Here is a 16,819-nt window from a genome sequence, read left to right as displayed (position 1 = left end):
GAGCTTCTGATCTAACTTGCCATGGCCTCAAGGGCAGAGGGTGAGCCGGCCCCAGACGCCAGCAGTCAGCAGGCTGGGAAAGCCCCTCTTTACCAGTTCTGGAGGGAGGACTCCTCATTACAATATTTCAGAGAGGAGTTCTGGTTCAGAATGTCCGTCACACCCAGACTGAAGACCCTCCCCTTACACTGTCGAGCAGAGAATGGCCGAGAAACAGTGCTGTGTGCCCAGCACCACGCTGAGCGGCTGTGGGGCCAGAGGCTCAGCCTTAAGCCTCAGGGTTCAAGCCCATTTTCCTTCTTTATCCTGTTTGCCCCCTGCCATGTTCCGAAAGTTGCTTGAGGCAGCTAGAGCCTGGGATCATTATCCAGGAGAGATAAAACGGACGAACACTGTATCAGCTCTGTAAGCAAATATTCAAAGCAGTTCCTCAACAAGGGAATTTCACTTGGGATCATGAAGGGACAGGCAGTGAGATGGCAAGAGATTTATACAGAAGAAAGTTCGTGTATTTCTTAGGAATTCTTACAGCTGTAAGCAATGGAAATCCAATACGAAGTTCATTCTAAAGAGAGAAGTAGAAAGGACTTCCCTGTGGCTCAGTTGTAAAGTGTCTGCCTACAATGTGGGAGACCTGGGTTCAATCCTTGGGTCAGGAAGATCTCCTGGAGAAGGAAATGGCAACCCACTCCAGGATTCTTGCCTGGGAAATCCCGTGGACGGAGGAGCCTGGTGGGCTACAGACCATGGGGTTGCAAAGAATCAGACATGACTGAACGACTTCACTCACTCACTCAGAAAGAAAAACAAATTGACTTATATAACTGAGTCAACTTTGGCCACCTCATGCGAAGAGTTGACTCATTGGAAAAGACTCTGATGCTGGGAGGGATTGGGGGCAGGAGGAGAAGGGGACGACAGAGGGTGAGATGGCTGGAAGGCATCACGGACTCGATGGCTGTGAGTCTGAGTGAACTCCGGGAGATGGTGATGGACAGGGAGGCCTGGCGTGCTGCGATTCATGGGGTTGCAAAGAGTCGGACACGACTGAGCGACTGAACTGAACTGAGTTCAGGGCTATTCCAGCTTCAGATATGGCTGGATCCAGGCATACCCATGTTGCTTTTAGGACTCAGGCTGGCCCCACCTTGCACCTTGCCGTGTTGGCCGTATTTCCAGGCAGTCTTTGCTCTCATGGTGGCTCAGGGGCCATGGCTCCACCAGGCTAAGATCCCACTAGCTCAGCCACTTCAAGCAACCATTTCTTCTCTTCTGTTCCACAGAATTGAGTTCTGTTGGCTTTGACTAGATCACGTGCCTACCCCTGAACCAATGGAAGTAGCAGGGGCCTGGGAAGCTTCGATTGGCCAGGTCTGGACCACCAGTCTACCCCTGGGGCTGGGGCCAGCTCAGCTGATGGGATGGTGCACCCCAGGGGGGACATCAGTGTATTCTCCAAGAGGAGGAGAAACAGGAACTGGGTGGGCCCAGACCACGGGGAACGCAGCATCTTCAGCGGTCCACACACTAAATCTGACAAGGACCCATGTTGAGCCTGGCATCAAGCCCAGAAATAAATCTGGCGCCTTTCTGCCATCTGGGAGGAGAGAAAGAGTTAAGCAAGTATAATTCAGTGCACCGTGAGGGGCTTCCCTGGTGGCTCAGTGGTAAAGAACCTGCCTGCTTACGTAGGAGACACGGGTTCTATCCCTCATCCAGAAGGATCCCGCAGGTCATGGAGCAACCAAGCGCAGTGGGCCACAGCCATCGAGCCCGAGCTCGAGAGCCCTGGAGCTGCAGCTACTGAGCCCGCCTGCTGCAACAACTGAAGCCCACACGTCCTACAGGCTGCACTCCGCAACAGGGGAGTCACCACGATGAGCAGCTGCACACCGCGACTAGAGACAGCCCGCGCAAGGCAGCGGCGACCCAGCACAGCCACAGATCAGTCCAGTTCAGTTCAGTCACTCAGTCGTGTCCGACTCTTTGCAACCCCATGAATCGCAGCACGCCAGGCCTCCCTGTCCATCACCATCTCCCGGAGTTCACTCAGACTCACGTCCATCGAGTCAGTGATGCCATCCAGCCATCTCATCCGCGGTCGTCCCCTTCTCCTCCTGCCCTCAATCCCCCCCAGCATCAGAGTCTTTTCCAATGAGTCGACTCTTCACATGAGGTGTCCAAAGTACTGGAGCTTCAGCTTTAGCATCGTTTCTTCCAAAGAAATCGCAGGGCTGATCTCCTTCAGAATGGACTGGTTGGATCTCCTTGCAGTCCAAGGGACTCTCAAGAGTCTTCTCCAACACCGCAGTTCAAAAGCATCAATTCTTCGGCGCTCAGCCTTCTTCACAGTCCAACTCTGACATCCATACATGACCACAGGAAAAACCAAAGCCTTGACTAGATAAATGAAACTAAAGTTATTTTTAAAAGGCACTGTGTGATATGTCCCAGGAGAAAGAAATGAACAAAGGGCTACAGACATGGGAGGCAAGACCTTTACACTCATCCCTGAGGAGAGAAGCGGTACTCAGCTGGCGGGAACAGCTTCGGTAAGGCTGAGGAGGTGGGACAGGACGAGGTGTGTTTGAGGAACCAAGAGCCATCCACTTGATTTCCACATAGGGGACGAAGCTGCAGAAGTCAGGGTAGATGGGTCAACCCAACTGAAGCTTTTGGACTTTATCCAGGTGGCAGTGGGGAGCCATTGATAGTTCTAGAGCAGAGATGTGATCCAGAGTTGTGCTTTCTTTTTATTTTTAATGTTTACTCATTTAAACATTAGACCGGGCTGTGCCCGGTCTTAGTTGCAGCATGCAGGACCTTCGGTGGGACTTTTCTGTTGCATCACACGAATCCCCTGGAGGAGGAAATGGCAACCCACTCCACTATTCTTGCCTGGAGAAGTCCATGGACAAAGGAGCCTGGTGGGCTATAGCCACAGGGTCACAAAGAGTCAGACATGAATGAGTGACTCTCTCTCTCTCTCTCTCACACACACACACACACACACACACACACGGTCTCTCTAGTTGTGGCACACAGGCTCTGGAGCATGCGGATTCAGTTTTCCGAGGCATAAAGTAAAAGTCGCTCAGTTTTGTCTGACTCTTTGTGACCCCATGGACTGTATGGATTCTCCAGGCCAGAATACTGGAGTGGGTAGCCTTTCCCTTCTCCAGGGGATCTTCCCAACCCAGGGATTGAACCCAGATCTCCCACATTGGAGGCAGATTCTTTACCACAAGGGAAGCCCAAGAATACTGGAGTGGATAGCGTACCCTGTCTCCAGCAGATCTTCCCAACCCAGGAATCGAATCAGGGTCTCCTGCATTGCAGGCAAGACTTTACCAGCTGAGCCACCAGGGAAGCTCTGATGCATGTGGGATCTTAATTCACCCACTAGGGATCGAACCTGGGTCCCCGGCACTGCAGGGCAGATTCTTAACCACGGCACCACCTGGGGAGTTCCAGAGTTGTGCTTCCTGAAGATGAACTATGGAGCAGGGAGGAACCTTGGGTGGCTGTCACAATTGTCCTGGTGCAGGTACCGGGCACTGGGGCGGGACAAAGGCCTCGGAGAGGTGGCAGGCCGTGGCTTTCCTCACTCATCTGCCCACAAAGCTCCTCAACTCAGTCATGTTCCCTAAACCGACAGCAGTATCTGCTCCCGCCTCCCAGGAACGGAAAATGGTCCCTCCAGCCTCCCAGTTACTTGGACCAGAAAGCCTAGAGCTGGCCTGCTAGCCTCTCTTTGCTCTGTGACCCCTACAGCCCTTGCAGGCAGTGCCGTTGGCTCTGACTTTCAAAATACACCCTGAATGCCACTTCTCACCACCCCTGTGCCCATCACCCTGGGTGGTGTTACCCCCCAACCCCCATCTGCACCCTGTCTCTCCCACCCCACCCCCGTGTATTCTCTCAGAGCAGCCTGGCGGATCCTTCAAAGAGACAAAGCCCCTTTTGTTACAGGAATTGAAAGGCACTTCCGACACTGTCCTGCCCGGAGCCCTCCAGGGGGACTTCATCGCCCCAGAAGGAAACCCAAAATTCCCTGGCCTGGAGGCCCTGTACCCTTTGACCCCGTGACCCCTTTGACCTCCTCCCTCAGCTCTCCCGGGCTCACTCAGCTCCAGCCCCACCACCCTCCGCTGCATTCTGCAAACATTCTGTACTCGAGGCCTTTTCACAGTCCCCAGGGAAGATGGCACGTAGTAGGGTGCTTAGCAGACGAGGGGGTGTGAATGGAGAACCGTGAGATAGAGGCCTGAACCCTGATGGGGCCTGAGGATAGGATGGGGGCCCGTGGGCGGACCCCAAGCTGTCCAGTTAGGCTGAGCAGGGCCCCAGCTGGTTCCCGAGGAAGGGACTGTGGCCACCCCGGCCAGCCCCACATCCCGCTTCTATTGACCTGTGTGGTGCCCACCGAGTGCCCCGGGCCAGGAGTCAGGACAAACGTGGAAGGCAAGGCAGGGACGGGCCTGGTCCCTTCTCCAGCTCCCGGGCCCCTCTCCAGCTCCTGGCCCTCCTCAGGATGCAGGGACACTGAGTGCAGGTGGCAGGGGGCTGGACACGATGACCTTGAGAGGTCACTATGTCATCCATTTGGTCTTGGCGGTCTCCCTTCATTCTTGCCTCGACAGACTGAAAGATCACGAAGCCATCTCTTCGACAAAGCATGTGGACTTGACAAATATTTGCCCAGCGGCTCTTTGTGCCAGGAGTGCGGTCAGGGGACATTTTCGCCACAGCTGCCAGCTGGCTTACCCCGCTTCCCCGCGAACGAGGGGGCTCTGCTTAGTGTTACCCAGAGGGGGAGAGGGGCCCTGGGAAGTGGGGTGGTGGGGCTCCAGTACTCGGGGATGTTCACCAGCGCCCAGTACCCGCAGGAGCCAACCCACTGCGAGCCATGGGTACTAAAGACAGAAAAAATCCAACTTGCTTGGTGGTCCAGCGGTTGAGACGCCATACTTCCACTGCAGAGGGCACAAGTTTGATCCTTGGTCGGGGAACTGGGATCCCACAAGCTGTGTGGTGTGGCCAAAAAAAAAAAAAAATAGACAGGAACTACTGGGTTCAGCAGATCAGATGTGCAGGACAAATGGCAGAAAAGAGACTGGGACCCTAATTCCTAGGTATGCTGCCTGGGTTTCTGTGCTTCCAAATACCCATGTCCAAGCCCATTCCCAAGTTAATAATTACAGCTACACTCATGTTCCACCCATGTGCCAGGCCCTAGTCCAGTATCTCATACCAATTACCTGGCTTCATTCATTTGACAAAAGTTCACTGAGCACCAACAGTGTTCTGGTTATTAGTAATGACCCAAACACCCAAACCTCCTGCTTTCCTGGAAATGACACTCTAGTGCCGTGACAAATTAATATAACATGTCCTGTGTGCAGCTTCCCTGGTGGCTCAGATGGTGATGAACTGTCTGCACTGCAGGAGACCTGGGTTTGCTCCCTGGGTCGGGGAGATCCCCTGGAGAAGGAAATGGCAACCCACTCCAGTATTCTTGCCTGGAGAATCCCATGGAGTCAAGGAGCCTGGCGGGTCACAGTCCGTGGGGTTGCAAAGAGTCGAATGTAACTGAGTGGCTAACACATTTTCATGTGTATTAGAAGGTGATAAGTAGCTTGGAGAAAAACTAAGTAGAGAGGGATCCTGTAATGGGGAGGGTCATCAGTGGCATCACACTTTACAGGTGAGTGCTGTCATCACCCGCATTTTGCAGATGAGGAAACTGGGGCCCAGAGAGGCTGTGCGACTTGCCCAAGGTCACACAGCTCTTAAGCGTCAGAGATAGGATTTGAACCCAAGCCCGGTGGCTCCAGAGTCCTGGCTCCTGAGATGATGAGGAGCCTAGTCCCCTGCCTTTAGCACAGGCACCCGCATAGCCATGGGACAGGAAGGGGCTCAGGGAGGAAAGGCCGCCAAGACCAGCTCCCAGATGTGCAGCCTTGGAAGGTATTTCTCCTGCCTGGGCCTCACTTTGCACTTCTGCAAAACGGGGAGCTGCAATTCCTTTTTTTTTTTTTTTAATTAATTTATGTTTTATTGAAGGATAATTGCTTTACAGAATTTTGCTGTTTTCTGTCAAACCTCAGCATGAATCAGCCATAGGTATACATATATCCCCTCCCTTTCGAACCTCCCTCCCATCTTCCTCCCCATCCTGCCCCTCTAGGTTGATCCAGAGTCCTCGTTTGAGTTTCCTGAGACCTACAGCAAATTCCCATTGGCTGTTTATTTTACATATGGTGATGTGAGTTTCCATGTTCCTCTTTCCGTGCATCTCGCCCTCTCCTCCCCTCTCCCCATGTCCATAAGTCTATTCTCGATGTCTGTTTCTCCACTGCTGCCCTGTAAATAAATTCTTCAGTTCCACTGGAGCTGCAGTTCTTGCCTAGAGTGGGGGCACCCCAGGGTGACCCCCAGCAGCTTTCATACTTGCCCTGCAATCTATCCTCTACCAGGGGCACCTCCATAATAGACCTCGTCACTCCCCAGCACGAACACCCTGATGGCTCCACTGCACTAGGAACAAAGTTCCAGCTGCTCTCCCTGCTGGGGTGCTCTCTGCTCGCTCTCCCTGCTGCGGCGCCCTGGCCGCCAGCTGCTTCTGCCCATGCCCTGGTGCAGGCCTGCCTCCGGCTCTTCGCCTGCACCCCCTTTGCCTGGAACCCCATTCCGCACAGATGGGCAACAAACAGGACTCGGCCCTCACCTGAAAGCCAGAGCTCTGCTGTCCCCTTGGCATCGAGATGCAAAGACACCCAGATGGAGACGGAGACGCTGACAGAGGAGGCAGCCTCTCTCGACACACACCAGATAGACGGCGCCAGGGACGCAGCCAGAGGCGGATGCTCACCCTGCTGCAGACACACCCAGGAAGGCACGCTGGGCCGCGGCAGACACAGGGAGCCGCAAGCCTGCTCAGACACAGCGCCTCAGCGTGCAAGGCATGCCTGTGCGCACTCAGCGACGGTGTCAGGCACACGTGCCCCTCTGTGCACACACTCACGCTCCACCAGCACACACACACACACACAGGTGCGGGCACACATCTCCCTCAGGTGCCCGGAACAGCCCTGTGCCAAGTGTCCTGGGCCGGGGACTGCCCACAGCCAGCCCTGGCAGCAAGGTGTCCCCGAGAACAATGGTGCCCCTCCCCTCCCGCCGCGCAGACACAAGGAGCCATTGTCAGGCTGCCGCACACGACGGGCAGACTCTCCACAGCCCTCCCAGCGGCTGCGCCCGAGTGTGGGGGCGGAAGGCTGGCGGCTCCCCAGGCCCACCTGCTCCCATCCGCCCACCCCGGACCCCACCTCCTCCAGAGCCTCCAGCCCGGTCCTACAGACCCCAAGGGGCCTAACCCTCCGGCCCACCTCCCCTGTGGGTCTCATTAACCCTCCTCAGGGGGGAGTCAGGGTTACCAGGGGCAGGGCTTGGTGGCCCAAAGTGTGGAACGTAGATTGAACACCCATGCTGTGTGACCCCAGGTGAGTCACTCCGCCTCACTGAGCTCCCGTGCCTCATCCATAAGGTGGGATAATGCCACCAGCTGCCTCATAGGGTTGGGAGGATAGCAAATGGAGGCAGAGCATACAGAATGCCAAGGCAGGGGGTGCAGCCTAGGAACCGGGAGGCCTGGGCTCCAGGACCAGCCCTGCGGCTTCCTGGCTACAAGGCCTTGAGCGATCAGCGTCCCCTCCAGACCTCAGCCTTCTCACCACGGAGTGGGGATGATCACGGTCCCTTCCACCGAGCTGGTGTCCACTCCAGCTGGGGGTGGGTCTGGCACACAGCAGGCACCCAATCAGTGCTGGCCACGATCCATTATCTTACATGGACGAGGGCTCCTTTATTCATTGGTACCTTCCTTTCATTTGTTTGACACTATTTCCTGTGGACCTACTATGTGCTCCTGAGCTTGCTGGGCCACATGGGCCTCGTAGATGTTTACTGACTGCCTGAATGAAAACTGTGGTGTCAGAGAAGACTCTTAAGAGTCTCTTGGACAGCAAGGAGATCGAACCAGTCCATCCTAAAGGAAATCAGTCCTAAGTGTTCATTGGAAGGACTGATGCTGAAGCTGAAACTCCAATACTTAGGCCACCTGGTGCGAAGAACTGACTCATTTGAAAAGACCCTGATGCTGGGAAAGATTCAGGGCAGGAGGAGAAAGGGACAACAGAGGACGAGATGGTTGGATGGCATCACAGACTCAATGAACATGAGTTTGAGTAAGCTCCAGGAGTTGGTGAAGGACAGGGAAGCCTGGCGTGCTACAGTTCATGGAGTCACAAAGAGTCAGACACGACTGAGTGACTGAACTGACTCAATGAATGAACGAAAGAAGGCAATTCAGTGCCCATCATGCCCTCCAGGCACTCCAAGGACAGCAGCTCAGAGTGGTCGGGTGGCCTGGGCCAGCCTCTTAGAGGCTTGTGACATCCAGCCAGGGTCCTTTGTTGGTAAAGTGGCAACCGGACCACTGACCCCAGCCCCAGAAGTGAGGCTAAGGTGACAAGCAGCGCGGAAAGGGGAGGAGCTGTCGCTCAGGGAGCAACTACCATCTGGGGTCACCCTGCTGGGGGCACCCCGATCTTTTCATGACCTGCTCCTTCTCATCCTTAGGTCTCTGTGCAAACAGATCCTCCCCTAGGCAGCCGTATACCCACCTCCTGATCCCCACTGCCGCAATCTGATCAGTTTCATCAGAAAACTTTCAGCACCACCTGACTTCAGGTGATGTGTTCCTTGGCTCGTTTAGTTTACTATTTCCCGCTAAACCAGGGTTTCTCAGTCTTGGCACTCTGAACATTTGAGGTCAAATCATTCTTTGCTGTGAAGCGGTGTCCTGGGCGTGCCATGATTGGTTCAGCAGCACCCCTGGCCTCTCTCCGCTGATGGCAGTAGCATCCCCTCCCCCCACCCACATTTGTTATGACACCACAAAGGCCTCAAACATTGCCAAGCGTCCCTGGGTGACATAATAGTACCCAGCTGAGAGCTGCTGTCTGCAGTAATGAGCTCAAAGTGGGCAGGGATCCTTATCTAGTCAGTTTCCTGCTCTATGCCCCAGAGTGTACAGTAAGTATTCAATACATTCTTATTGGGTGAATCTTAAAGAGATATATCGCAAAGACATGCTCTTCTTTTTCTCAGAATGCTTTTCCACACCTTTGTCTGGTGAACTCCTACTCATACTTCAAGACCCTGGTAGGCAATGTGTATGAGAAAAGTGGGCTGAGCAGGGACTGGGAGGAAGAAGAAAATATCTGCTCTGTGCTGCTCTGAAAGGGGAACCATGACCCCCTCCAGCTTCTCCACGCCCTGCAGGAAAGCGGACCCCGCACAGCCTGAGATTCCTGTTTCTTAAGAGAAGTCAGAAAAATGGATTTTACATCAACTTTCCTGGTATCTTGAATGTTGGTAACTGATTCACATTTTTTTAAATTACATCAAGGGCCAAACCAAACATATTCCTGGGCTGGATAGGGCCTGTGGGTGGCAGCAAGGTTTGCCCTGAGGGGTTTGGGGGTCTGGCCACCTCTGGGTACCCTGAAGGGTCAGAAGACAGTTCTTGCTCGTGTCTCACTTGCATCCGCTTTGCTGTAGTAGTGTGGAAGGGGTCCTCATAGGGCAAGGCAGCTCTGACGAGCAGAAGTGAAACTGCCAGCAGAAGACGGGGTTCACAGGCAATTGCTCAGCCCACCCTAGGCTGGCTACAGGCCCAGTTCAACCCAGAGCCCAGGGTGGAGGTCCAGGTTGGCGGGGGGGGGGGGTCACATCCTGGGGCCTGTGCCAAGCCAGTCTGTGGCTCTGAAATTTCCACACGGTGGGCCTAGTGTTGGGGCTGTTCACCCCAGATTCCTCGGCCTCTCTAAGAAATAAAAACAGGGAAACAAAGGCGGGGGCGGGGCCTCACTGAGAGTTTGGCCTGTAGTCTCGTGGGCAGGCACAGGAGGGGTAGGAGGTGGACTTCTCTGGAAAGTCCCTCTGCTTCGGGAACTGGCTGGATGCCAGGGAGAGAAGACACCCGGAGGCTCCGAGTCTCTGAGGCTCCAGCCATATCCAACAGCTCCTCTGACATCTGCCCTTCCTGGGACAGAACTTTCCAGAAACGGAAAATTGAGAAAGCCCCTCTCTGGAAACCCTGGGCCCCCTTGATGGGAACTAGGGGGCTACAGGGCAAGGGCATGAACCCCAGGCCCAGGGTTCGATGTCCCTTGAAGCCACAGCCAGCCTCTCCTGTGCCCACAGCCCTTTTGGGGGTCTAAAGAGCCCCCCAGCCATTTCCCTCAGCCAGGCCCAGGTCACAGCAGACCCTGTCACCACCGTCCAGGAGGCTGCAGCCCCTGGACCACACCTCAGAGTCCCCCCACCAGGCAGTGGGCCTGGCCTCTCCAGTGTGGGTTCTGTATCTGCAACAGGCATCCTTTTGTGATGGGAAGTCAAGCATGTAGCACGTGATTGGTGCTGGGAAGGGAGAAAAGGAAGTAACGCTTTAGTGAGCAAGGACTCTGCTGGTCAGAACCGTCTCTACACTCAGCCTTCAGCCTCACCACATAACCCTGCCTGGGTGCAGTCAACAAACATTTGGTGAGCAACTGCTGTGAGCCAGGCCCTCAGGGTTTAAAACAGAATAACACAGAATTGAGCTCTGTCCCCTTGGAGCATATAGTCTGGAGGACAGGGATTAATAAAGTCCCCAAATCATGTCAAGCAGTTGGAGGGACATTAACACAGGGCAAAGGGGTAATGAATCTGCCTATAATACAGGAGACCCGGCTTCAATCCCTGGGTCGGGAAAATCCCCTGAAGAAGGAAATGGCACCCCACTCCAGTACTCTTGCTGGAGAATTCCACGGACAGAGGAGCTTGCTGGTCCACAGGGTCCCGAAGAGTTGAACATGACTGAGCAACTAACACTTTTGAAGGGTTAAAGAGTAATGGGGAGCAACTTAAAAGGTCAGAGCTGCCTCCTGAGGGCATTTCAGTAGAGACCCCAATAGGGTAAGGAGGGGTATCTGGAGGAAGGATCTTGCAGGCAGAGGAAGCAGTGAGTATAAAGGCCCTGGGGCAGGAGTGTATTTAGCCTGCTGGCAGAACACAAGTTGCCCAGTGTGGCTGGAGGGGAGGGAAGGAGAGAAAATAGAAGAAGATGAGCTTGAGGGGGAGCAGAGGGGCAGTTATGCAAGCCCTGGGAACCACAGGAAGACTGGCTTTTCTGCCAAGTGAGGTGGGAGCCACATGAGGATTCCGAGCAGAGGAGGGTCATGACCCGACTTCCTATTATTCGCCCCATGTTAGAGATGAGGAAACTGAGGTTCAGAGAGGTGAAATCACTGGCCCAAGGTCACACAGCCAGTGAACATCCCTGGTGGAATTTGAACCAGCATTCCTGTGACTCTCCATCTTTCCATTTCCTGACAGTTCCTGGTTTGGGGGAACCTTCTAAGGTGGCACAGTGGTAAAGAACCTGCCTGCAATGCAGGAGACATGGGTTCAATCCCTGGGTCGGGAAGATCCCCTGGAGGAGGGCATGGCAACCCACTCCAGTCTTCTTGTCTGGAGAATCCCATGGACACAGGAGCCTGGCGGGGTGCAGTCCATGGGGTTGCAAAGCGTCAGACACAACTGAGCATGCTCCTGCGCATCTGGTTCTGGTGCAAGTCAGGAGGCCAGATCGGGGCAGAGAAGGGACTTGGAGCTGCTGTTTACAGCTCCTTCCTCTGCCCAGCGCCACACCTCCTCATCAGGCCCTCTCCCTCACCCCCACCATCCTCCAACTGCCTGGATGAGCTCCTAACCTTTCAGACCATCCCCTCCCCGGTACAGACCGGCTTTCCAATAACAGACCAGAGGGGCCATTCGAAGGACCCAGCGCACGTGGCAGGGCGCCAGCTGAGAACCTGGAGCGCCTGGGGCCGCTGCTGCTCTGCCCCTGCCGTGCAGAGTGGCCAGGGCAAGTCCCCAGCCTCCAAAGTCAGGCTTGTTTCGAGGACAATCACTTTCTTTTTCTTGTAAAAAGAAGAGAAATGGTCAGCCCTTCAGTTTCACTCTGAGCCTGTCAATGTCTTTCCAGTAACTGCAGGGCAGGGGGCTGGGCCACTCCTGGAGGCGGCCTGTGGACGCGTGGGGCACTGTGGTTGATGCCACCTGGCCCCCCTTGCATCACCCCACTCCCCACTCCCACACCCCTCCCGCCTCCTCCAATAACTGCGGTCTTCGGTTTCCCTTTAACACCAAACGCAAAACTCTGCTGGAGGTAAGGCAGAAGGGAATCTGTGTGAGTCTGAATTGTGGTTGAGTAGAGATATTCTTAGGCGCCTGCTTGCAAGGGTGGTGAACTTTTGGTGCTAAAAGCAGAATTGCTTTTCAGTAAATGTTATTACTCAAAAGGAAGTTGTCACCGCCACCGCCACCCTGAGCCTCCTCCAACTGCCACACTCTCTGTCAGGCCCAAGGTGGTGGGGGGAGGGTCTCTGCATAGCTCTCCAGGACCCCACCAAGCCCCCACAGGAAGCTCTGGCCGTCTCAGCTGACCCCAGCCAGCCAAAGCTGACATGAAAATGCCCACAGGCTGCCCTGGCATCATACCTCAAGGTACCAACTCTTTGCTTACTCAGCATTTACGTCTCCGAGCTTGAGTCTCGGAGGAGCTCAGCCCGAGCCGAGGGCGGGGCTGAAGGAAGAGCTGTCAGTTGATTGCTTCTTCAAGAGCTGTAGTCCATCTGGGCAACTCACCCTTCTTAATCCTTGTTTCCTCTTCTCTAAAGTGGGGAGGGGGTGATGATGCCCCAAAGCAAAGAGCTAAGCATCCCAACTGGTTATGGTAGATGTTTAATAAATAAAAAGAAAGTGAAAGTGAAGTCGCTCAGTCATGTCCGACTCTTTGCGACCCCGTGGGCTGTAGCCTATCAGGCTCCTCCGTCCATGGGATTTTCCAGGCAAGAGTGCTGGAGTGGATTGCCATTTCCTTCTCCAGGGGATCTTCCCGACCTAGGAATCAAACCCGGGTCTCCTGCATTGCAGGCAGACGCTTTACCGTCTGAGCCACCAGGGAAGCCCTTAATAAATAAGGTTATTAATAATAATCAAAATGACACTAAATTGAAATCAGACTAGGGCTCAGCTCCACCATAACCTTGGACAAGTCCATTCCTCTCTCGGCCTCAGCTTTCTCCTGCATAAAGTAGAAATAGTAATAATACCTATTGTGCAAGACTGTTGGGAGACTTTGATGAGCTGGAGCATGTAAGTCATGAGGCACACAGTAGGTAGGCAGTCAGCATTCCTTCCATCCCTTCTCTTTGGTGCCTCAGAGAGGCTAACCCCTGGGCTCGTGGTCCCCTGGAGTGGCCCAGCCCACGGAAACCGCCTGTGTTCTTCCTTCACTGAGAAAGGTCCTTGAGAGTGTGCTCCAGAGCCCAGAGGGCAGGCAAGAACCCATCAGACCAACCTCAGGGCAGCCGTTTAGCACACAGCCCTTAGTGAGAAAGGAGTCAGAACAAACCTCTGATGGGGGGTCACCATCCCAAGCTAGGGAGCCAGCCGAGGATGCCCGAAGGTCCGATCGCCCGCCTGTTGCGGCCTTGAAGTGATGAGGAATTTACAGAGCAGCAGGCGCACTGGAGCGCTGGCCCCGTGTGAATCTCGAGTCACCTCTTGGAGTCTCTACCAAGCCCTCGAGGCAGGGCCTCCCGCTACTCAGCCGCTTGCAGGGGTGGAAGCCAAGGCTCAGGTCGGTGAGAGGACTGCTTGGCTGCGATTTGAACCCAGCCAGTGCCATCGGCAAACCACACACTTAACCACTGCACGACATCCGCTGTTTGAGATTCTGATAGTGCCTCCATGTTACCAAAGATACAGTTGTGTTCAGAAGTGGCTAGGTAGGAAAAACTTGGATTTGTATTCTCCGTCAAATTTCTTTCGTTGAGATTGGTGTAGATTCAGGAGCAGTCTCAGGAAACAGAGATTCCTACTTACCCTCTCCTCCATTTCCCCCATGACAGCATCTTTTAAACGATGGCACAGCCAGATTGCTGACACTGATCCAGCCGAGATGCAGAATGTCTCCATCCCCGTAAAGACCCTTCCCACTCCTCTTCCACAGCCCCAGCCACCTCCCACCCCCAACTCTGTCCTTTCTCCTGGCCACTACTAATCTCGTTTCCATCCCTACAACTGTATGAGTGTAAGAATACTATGTAAACGGATTTCCACGGTGGTACCGTGGATAAGAATCTGCCTGCCAGTGCAGGAGACACCAGTTCAATCCCTGGTCCGGGAAGATCCCACATGGCGAGGAGTAACTGAGCCACCCACCACAGATACTGTGCCCACGTTCTGCCATGATTGAAGCCCCTGAGCCCAGAGCCTGCGCCCTGCAATAGGAGAGACTACCGCGGCGAGGCGCCTGCCTCCTACAACTAGAGAGCAACCCCCACTCACCAGCCCGAGCACAAGGGAGACCCAGTGCAACTAAGATAAGTACATAATTTTAAAAAAGAATACAATATAAATATTCCTAAAGAAAATCAATCCTGAACACTCATTGGAAGGACTGATGCTGAAGCTGACGCTCCAATACTTTGGCCACCTGATGTGAAGAGCTGACTCATTGGAAGAGACCCTAATACTGGGAAAGATTGAAGGCAGGAGGAGAAGGGGACAACAGAGGATGAGATGGTTGGATGGCATCACTGACTTGATGGACATGAGTTTGAGCAAACTCTGGGAGTAAGCCTGACGTGTTGCAATTCCATGGGGTTGCAAAGAGTCGGACACGACTAAGCAACTGAGCAACAAGGTGAAGGGAATCATATGGTTTGTAACCCTTTGGGACTGACTTATTATTTTTTTTGCTCACATAATTCCCTAGAGATTCATCCAAACTGTTGCACGTGTCAATATTTTGTTCCTTTCTATGCTGAGTAGAATTCCAAGGTATGGATACACCAGTTTCTTTAACTGTTCATTATTGCAGGGCGTCTGGGTTACTTCCATGCTTTGCCTATTGTAAGTCAAACTGCTATGAACATGTGTGTACAGGTTTTTGTGTGAATCTAAGTTTTCATTGCTATATTCAGGAGCACGATGGCTAGATCATCTGGTAGTTTTTAAGGCATTGCCTAACTGTTTTCCAGAATACTGTGCCGTTTTACATTTCCACTAGGAATGCGTGAGTGATCCAGTTTCTCCAGGCTTCGCCAGCATTTAGTGTTCCCATCACCTTTCACTTTAGTCATTTCGATGGGTGGGTAGTAATACCTCATTGTGGTCTTAATTTGCATTTCCCTGCTGGCCAGTGACGTTAAACATCGTTTCATGTGTTTATTTGCATCTGTGAATCCTAGTCCATAAAATGTCTGTTCCTGTCTTTTGTCATTTTCTAATTGGATTTCTCTCTCATTGCTGAGTTTTGAGTGTTCTTGATACATTCTCAATACTAGTCCTTTGCCAGATACATGGTTTTCAAATATTTTCTCCTGGTCTGTAGCTTGTCTTTTCATCCTCTTTGACAGAGCAAAAAAAAAAATTTAATTTTGATGAGGTACAATGTATCAGTTTTTTCATCTTAGGAATTGTGTTTTTGGTGTTCAGGTGTAACAATTCTTTGCCTGGCCCTAGATCCTGAAAACTACTTTTCTCCTACTTTAAAAGAAATGAATGTTTCATAGTTTCGTGTTTTAGTTTAAGTCCATGACCCATTTAATCTTTGTTATAAGGTGTGAGATTTGGGTCAAAGTCAAAGATCTTTTCTTTTTGCCTATGGATGTCCAGTTGCTCCCGCACTATTTACAGTAAGTCCCCTACATACGAACCTTCAAGCTGCAAACTTTCAAAGATGCGAACATGTGTTTCATCAGTATCAGGTGTGAGTGGCACTGCAGCTTGCCCCCCCATCTCCTCTTGCTGACGGTCCTTCATCTCAACCATCCCCCTCCTCCCCTCCCTCCTCCATAGTAACTCTTCTTGCCCTTGATACCAGCCCCTGTATGCCAGCTGTTGTACTCTGCTGCTGCTGCTGCTGCGTCGCTTCAGTCATGTCCGACTCTGTGCAACCCCATAGACGGCAGCCCACCAGGCTCCTCCGTCCCTGGGATTCTCCAGGCAAGAACACTGGAGTGGGTTGCCATTTCCTTCTCCAATGCGTGAAAGTGAAAAGTGAAAGTGAAGTCGCTCAGTCGTGTCTGACTCTTAGTGACCCCATGGACTGCAGCCCACCAGGCTCCTCCGTCCATGGGATTTTCCAGGCAAGAGTACTGGAGTGGGGTGCCATTGCCTTCTCCGACTACCGTACTTTTTAAGGTACTACACTGTGAGATTAAAAATGTTTTCTGGTTTTTTGTGTGTGTTTTTTAAAATTTATTATTAAAAAATGGTGTGCTGCAGTCCATGGGGCCATGAAAAGTTGGACACGACTGAGCAACCGAACTGAATTGATTATTTGTGTGAAAAGAATTATAAACCTGTTAAAGATGGTACTGTAGAAACAATTGTGTTAGTTGGGTACCTAGGCTAACTTTGTTGGACTTAACAAACTGGACTTACAAACATGTTCTCGGAATGGAACTCAGTCATATGTAGGGGACTTACTGTATTAGAAAGGTTATCCTACTGAATCGCTTTCACAGTTTTATCACAAATCAGCTGGAGAGGTTTGTGTGGGTCTAAGTCCTTTCTTTACTCCATGGATGGCATGTCTCTTCCTCTGCAAACACTACTCTCTCCTGTGTGGTAAACTTTAATATGGGGGAGAATGATTCCTCCCACTTTGTAGAAAATATATTGTGTTTTATCT

The 16,819-nt window shown here is 52.8% G+C and overlaps 1 long non-coding RNA gene across 1 annotated transcript; it reads left to right on the top strand.

Annotated features, from left to right (window-relative positions):
* Positions 1–12,177: 12,177 nt before the first annotated feature.
* Positions 12,178–16,457, top strand: LOC132657584 (uncharacterized). The gene is made up of 2 exons (XR_009595989.1): positions 12,178–12,618; positions 14,028–16,457. It is a non-coding gene; the product is annotated as an uncharacterized LOC132657584 (long non-coding RNA).
* The last annotated feature ends 362 nt before the right edge of the window (positions 16,458–16,819 follow it).

This window comes from Ovis aries, chromosome 13, assembly GCF_016772045.2.
Source record: "Ovis aries strain OAR_USU_Benz2616 breed Rambouillet chromosome 13, ARS-UI_Ramb_v3.0, whole genome shotgun sequence".
Classification (NCBI taxonomy): domain Eukaryota; kingdom Metazoa; phylum Chordata; class Mammalia; order Artiodactyla; family Bovidae; genus Ovis; species Ovis aries.
Note: the sequence above shows the minus strand (reverse complement) of the source record. Positions and strands in the feature narration are given on the sequence as shown.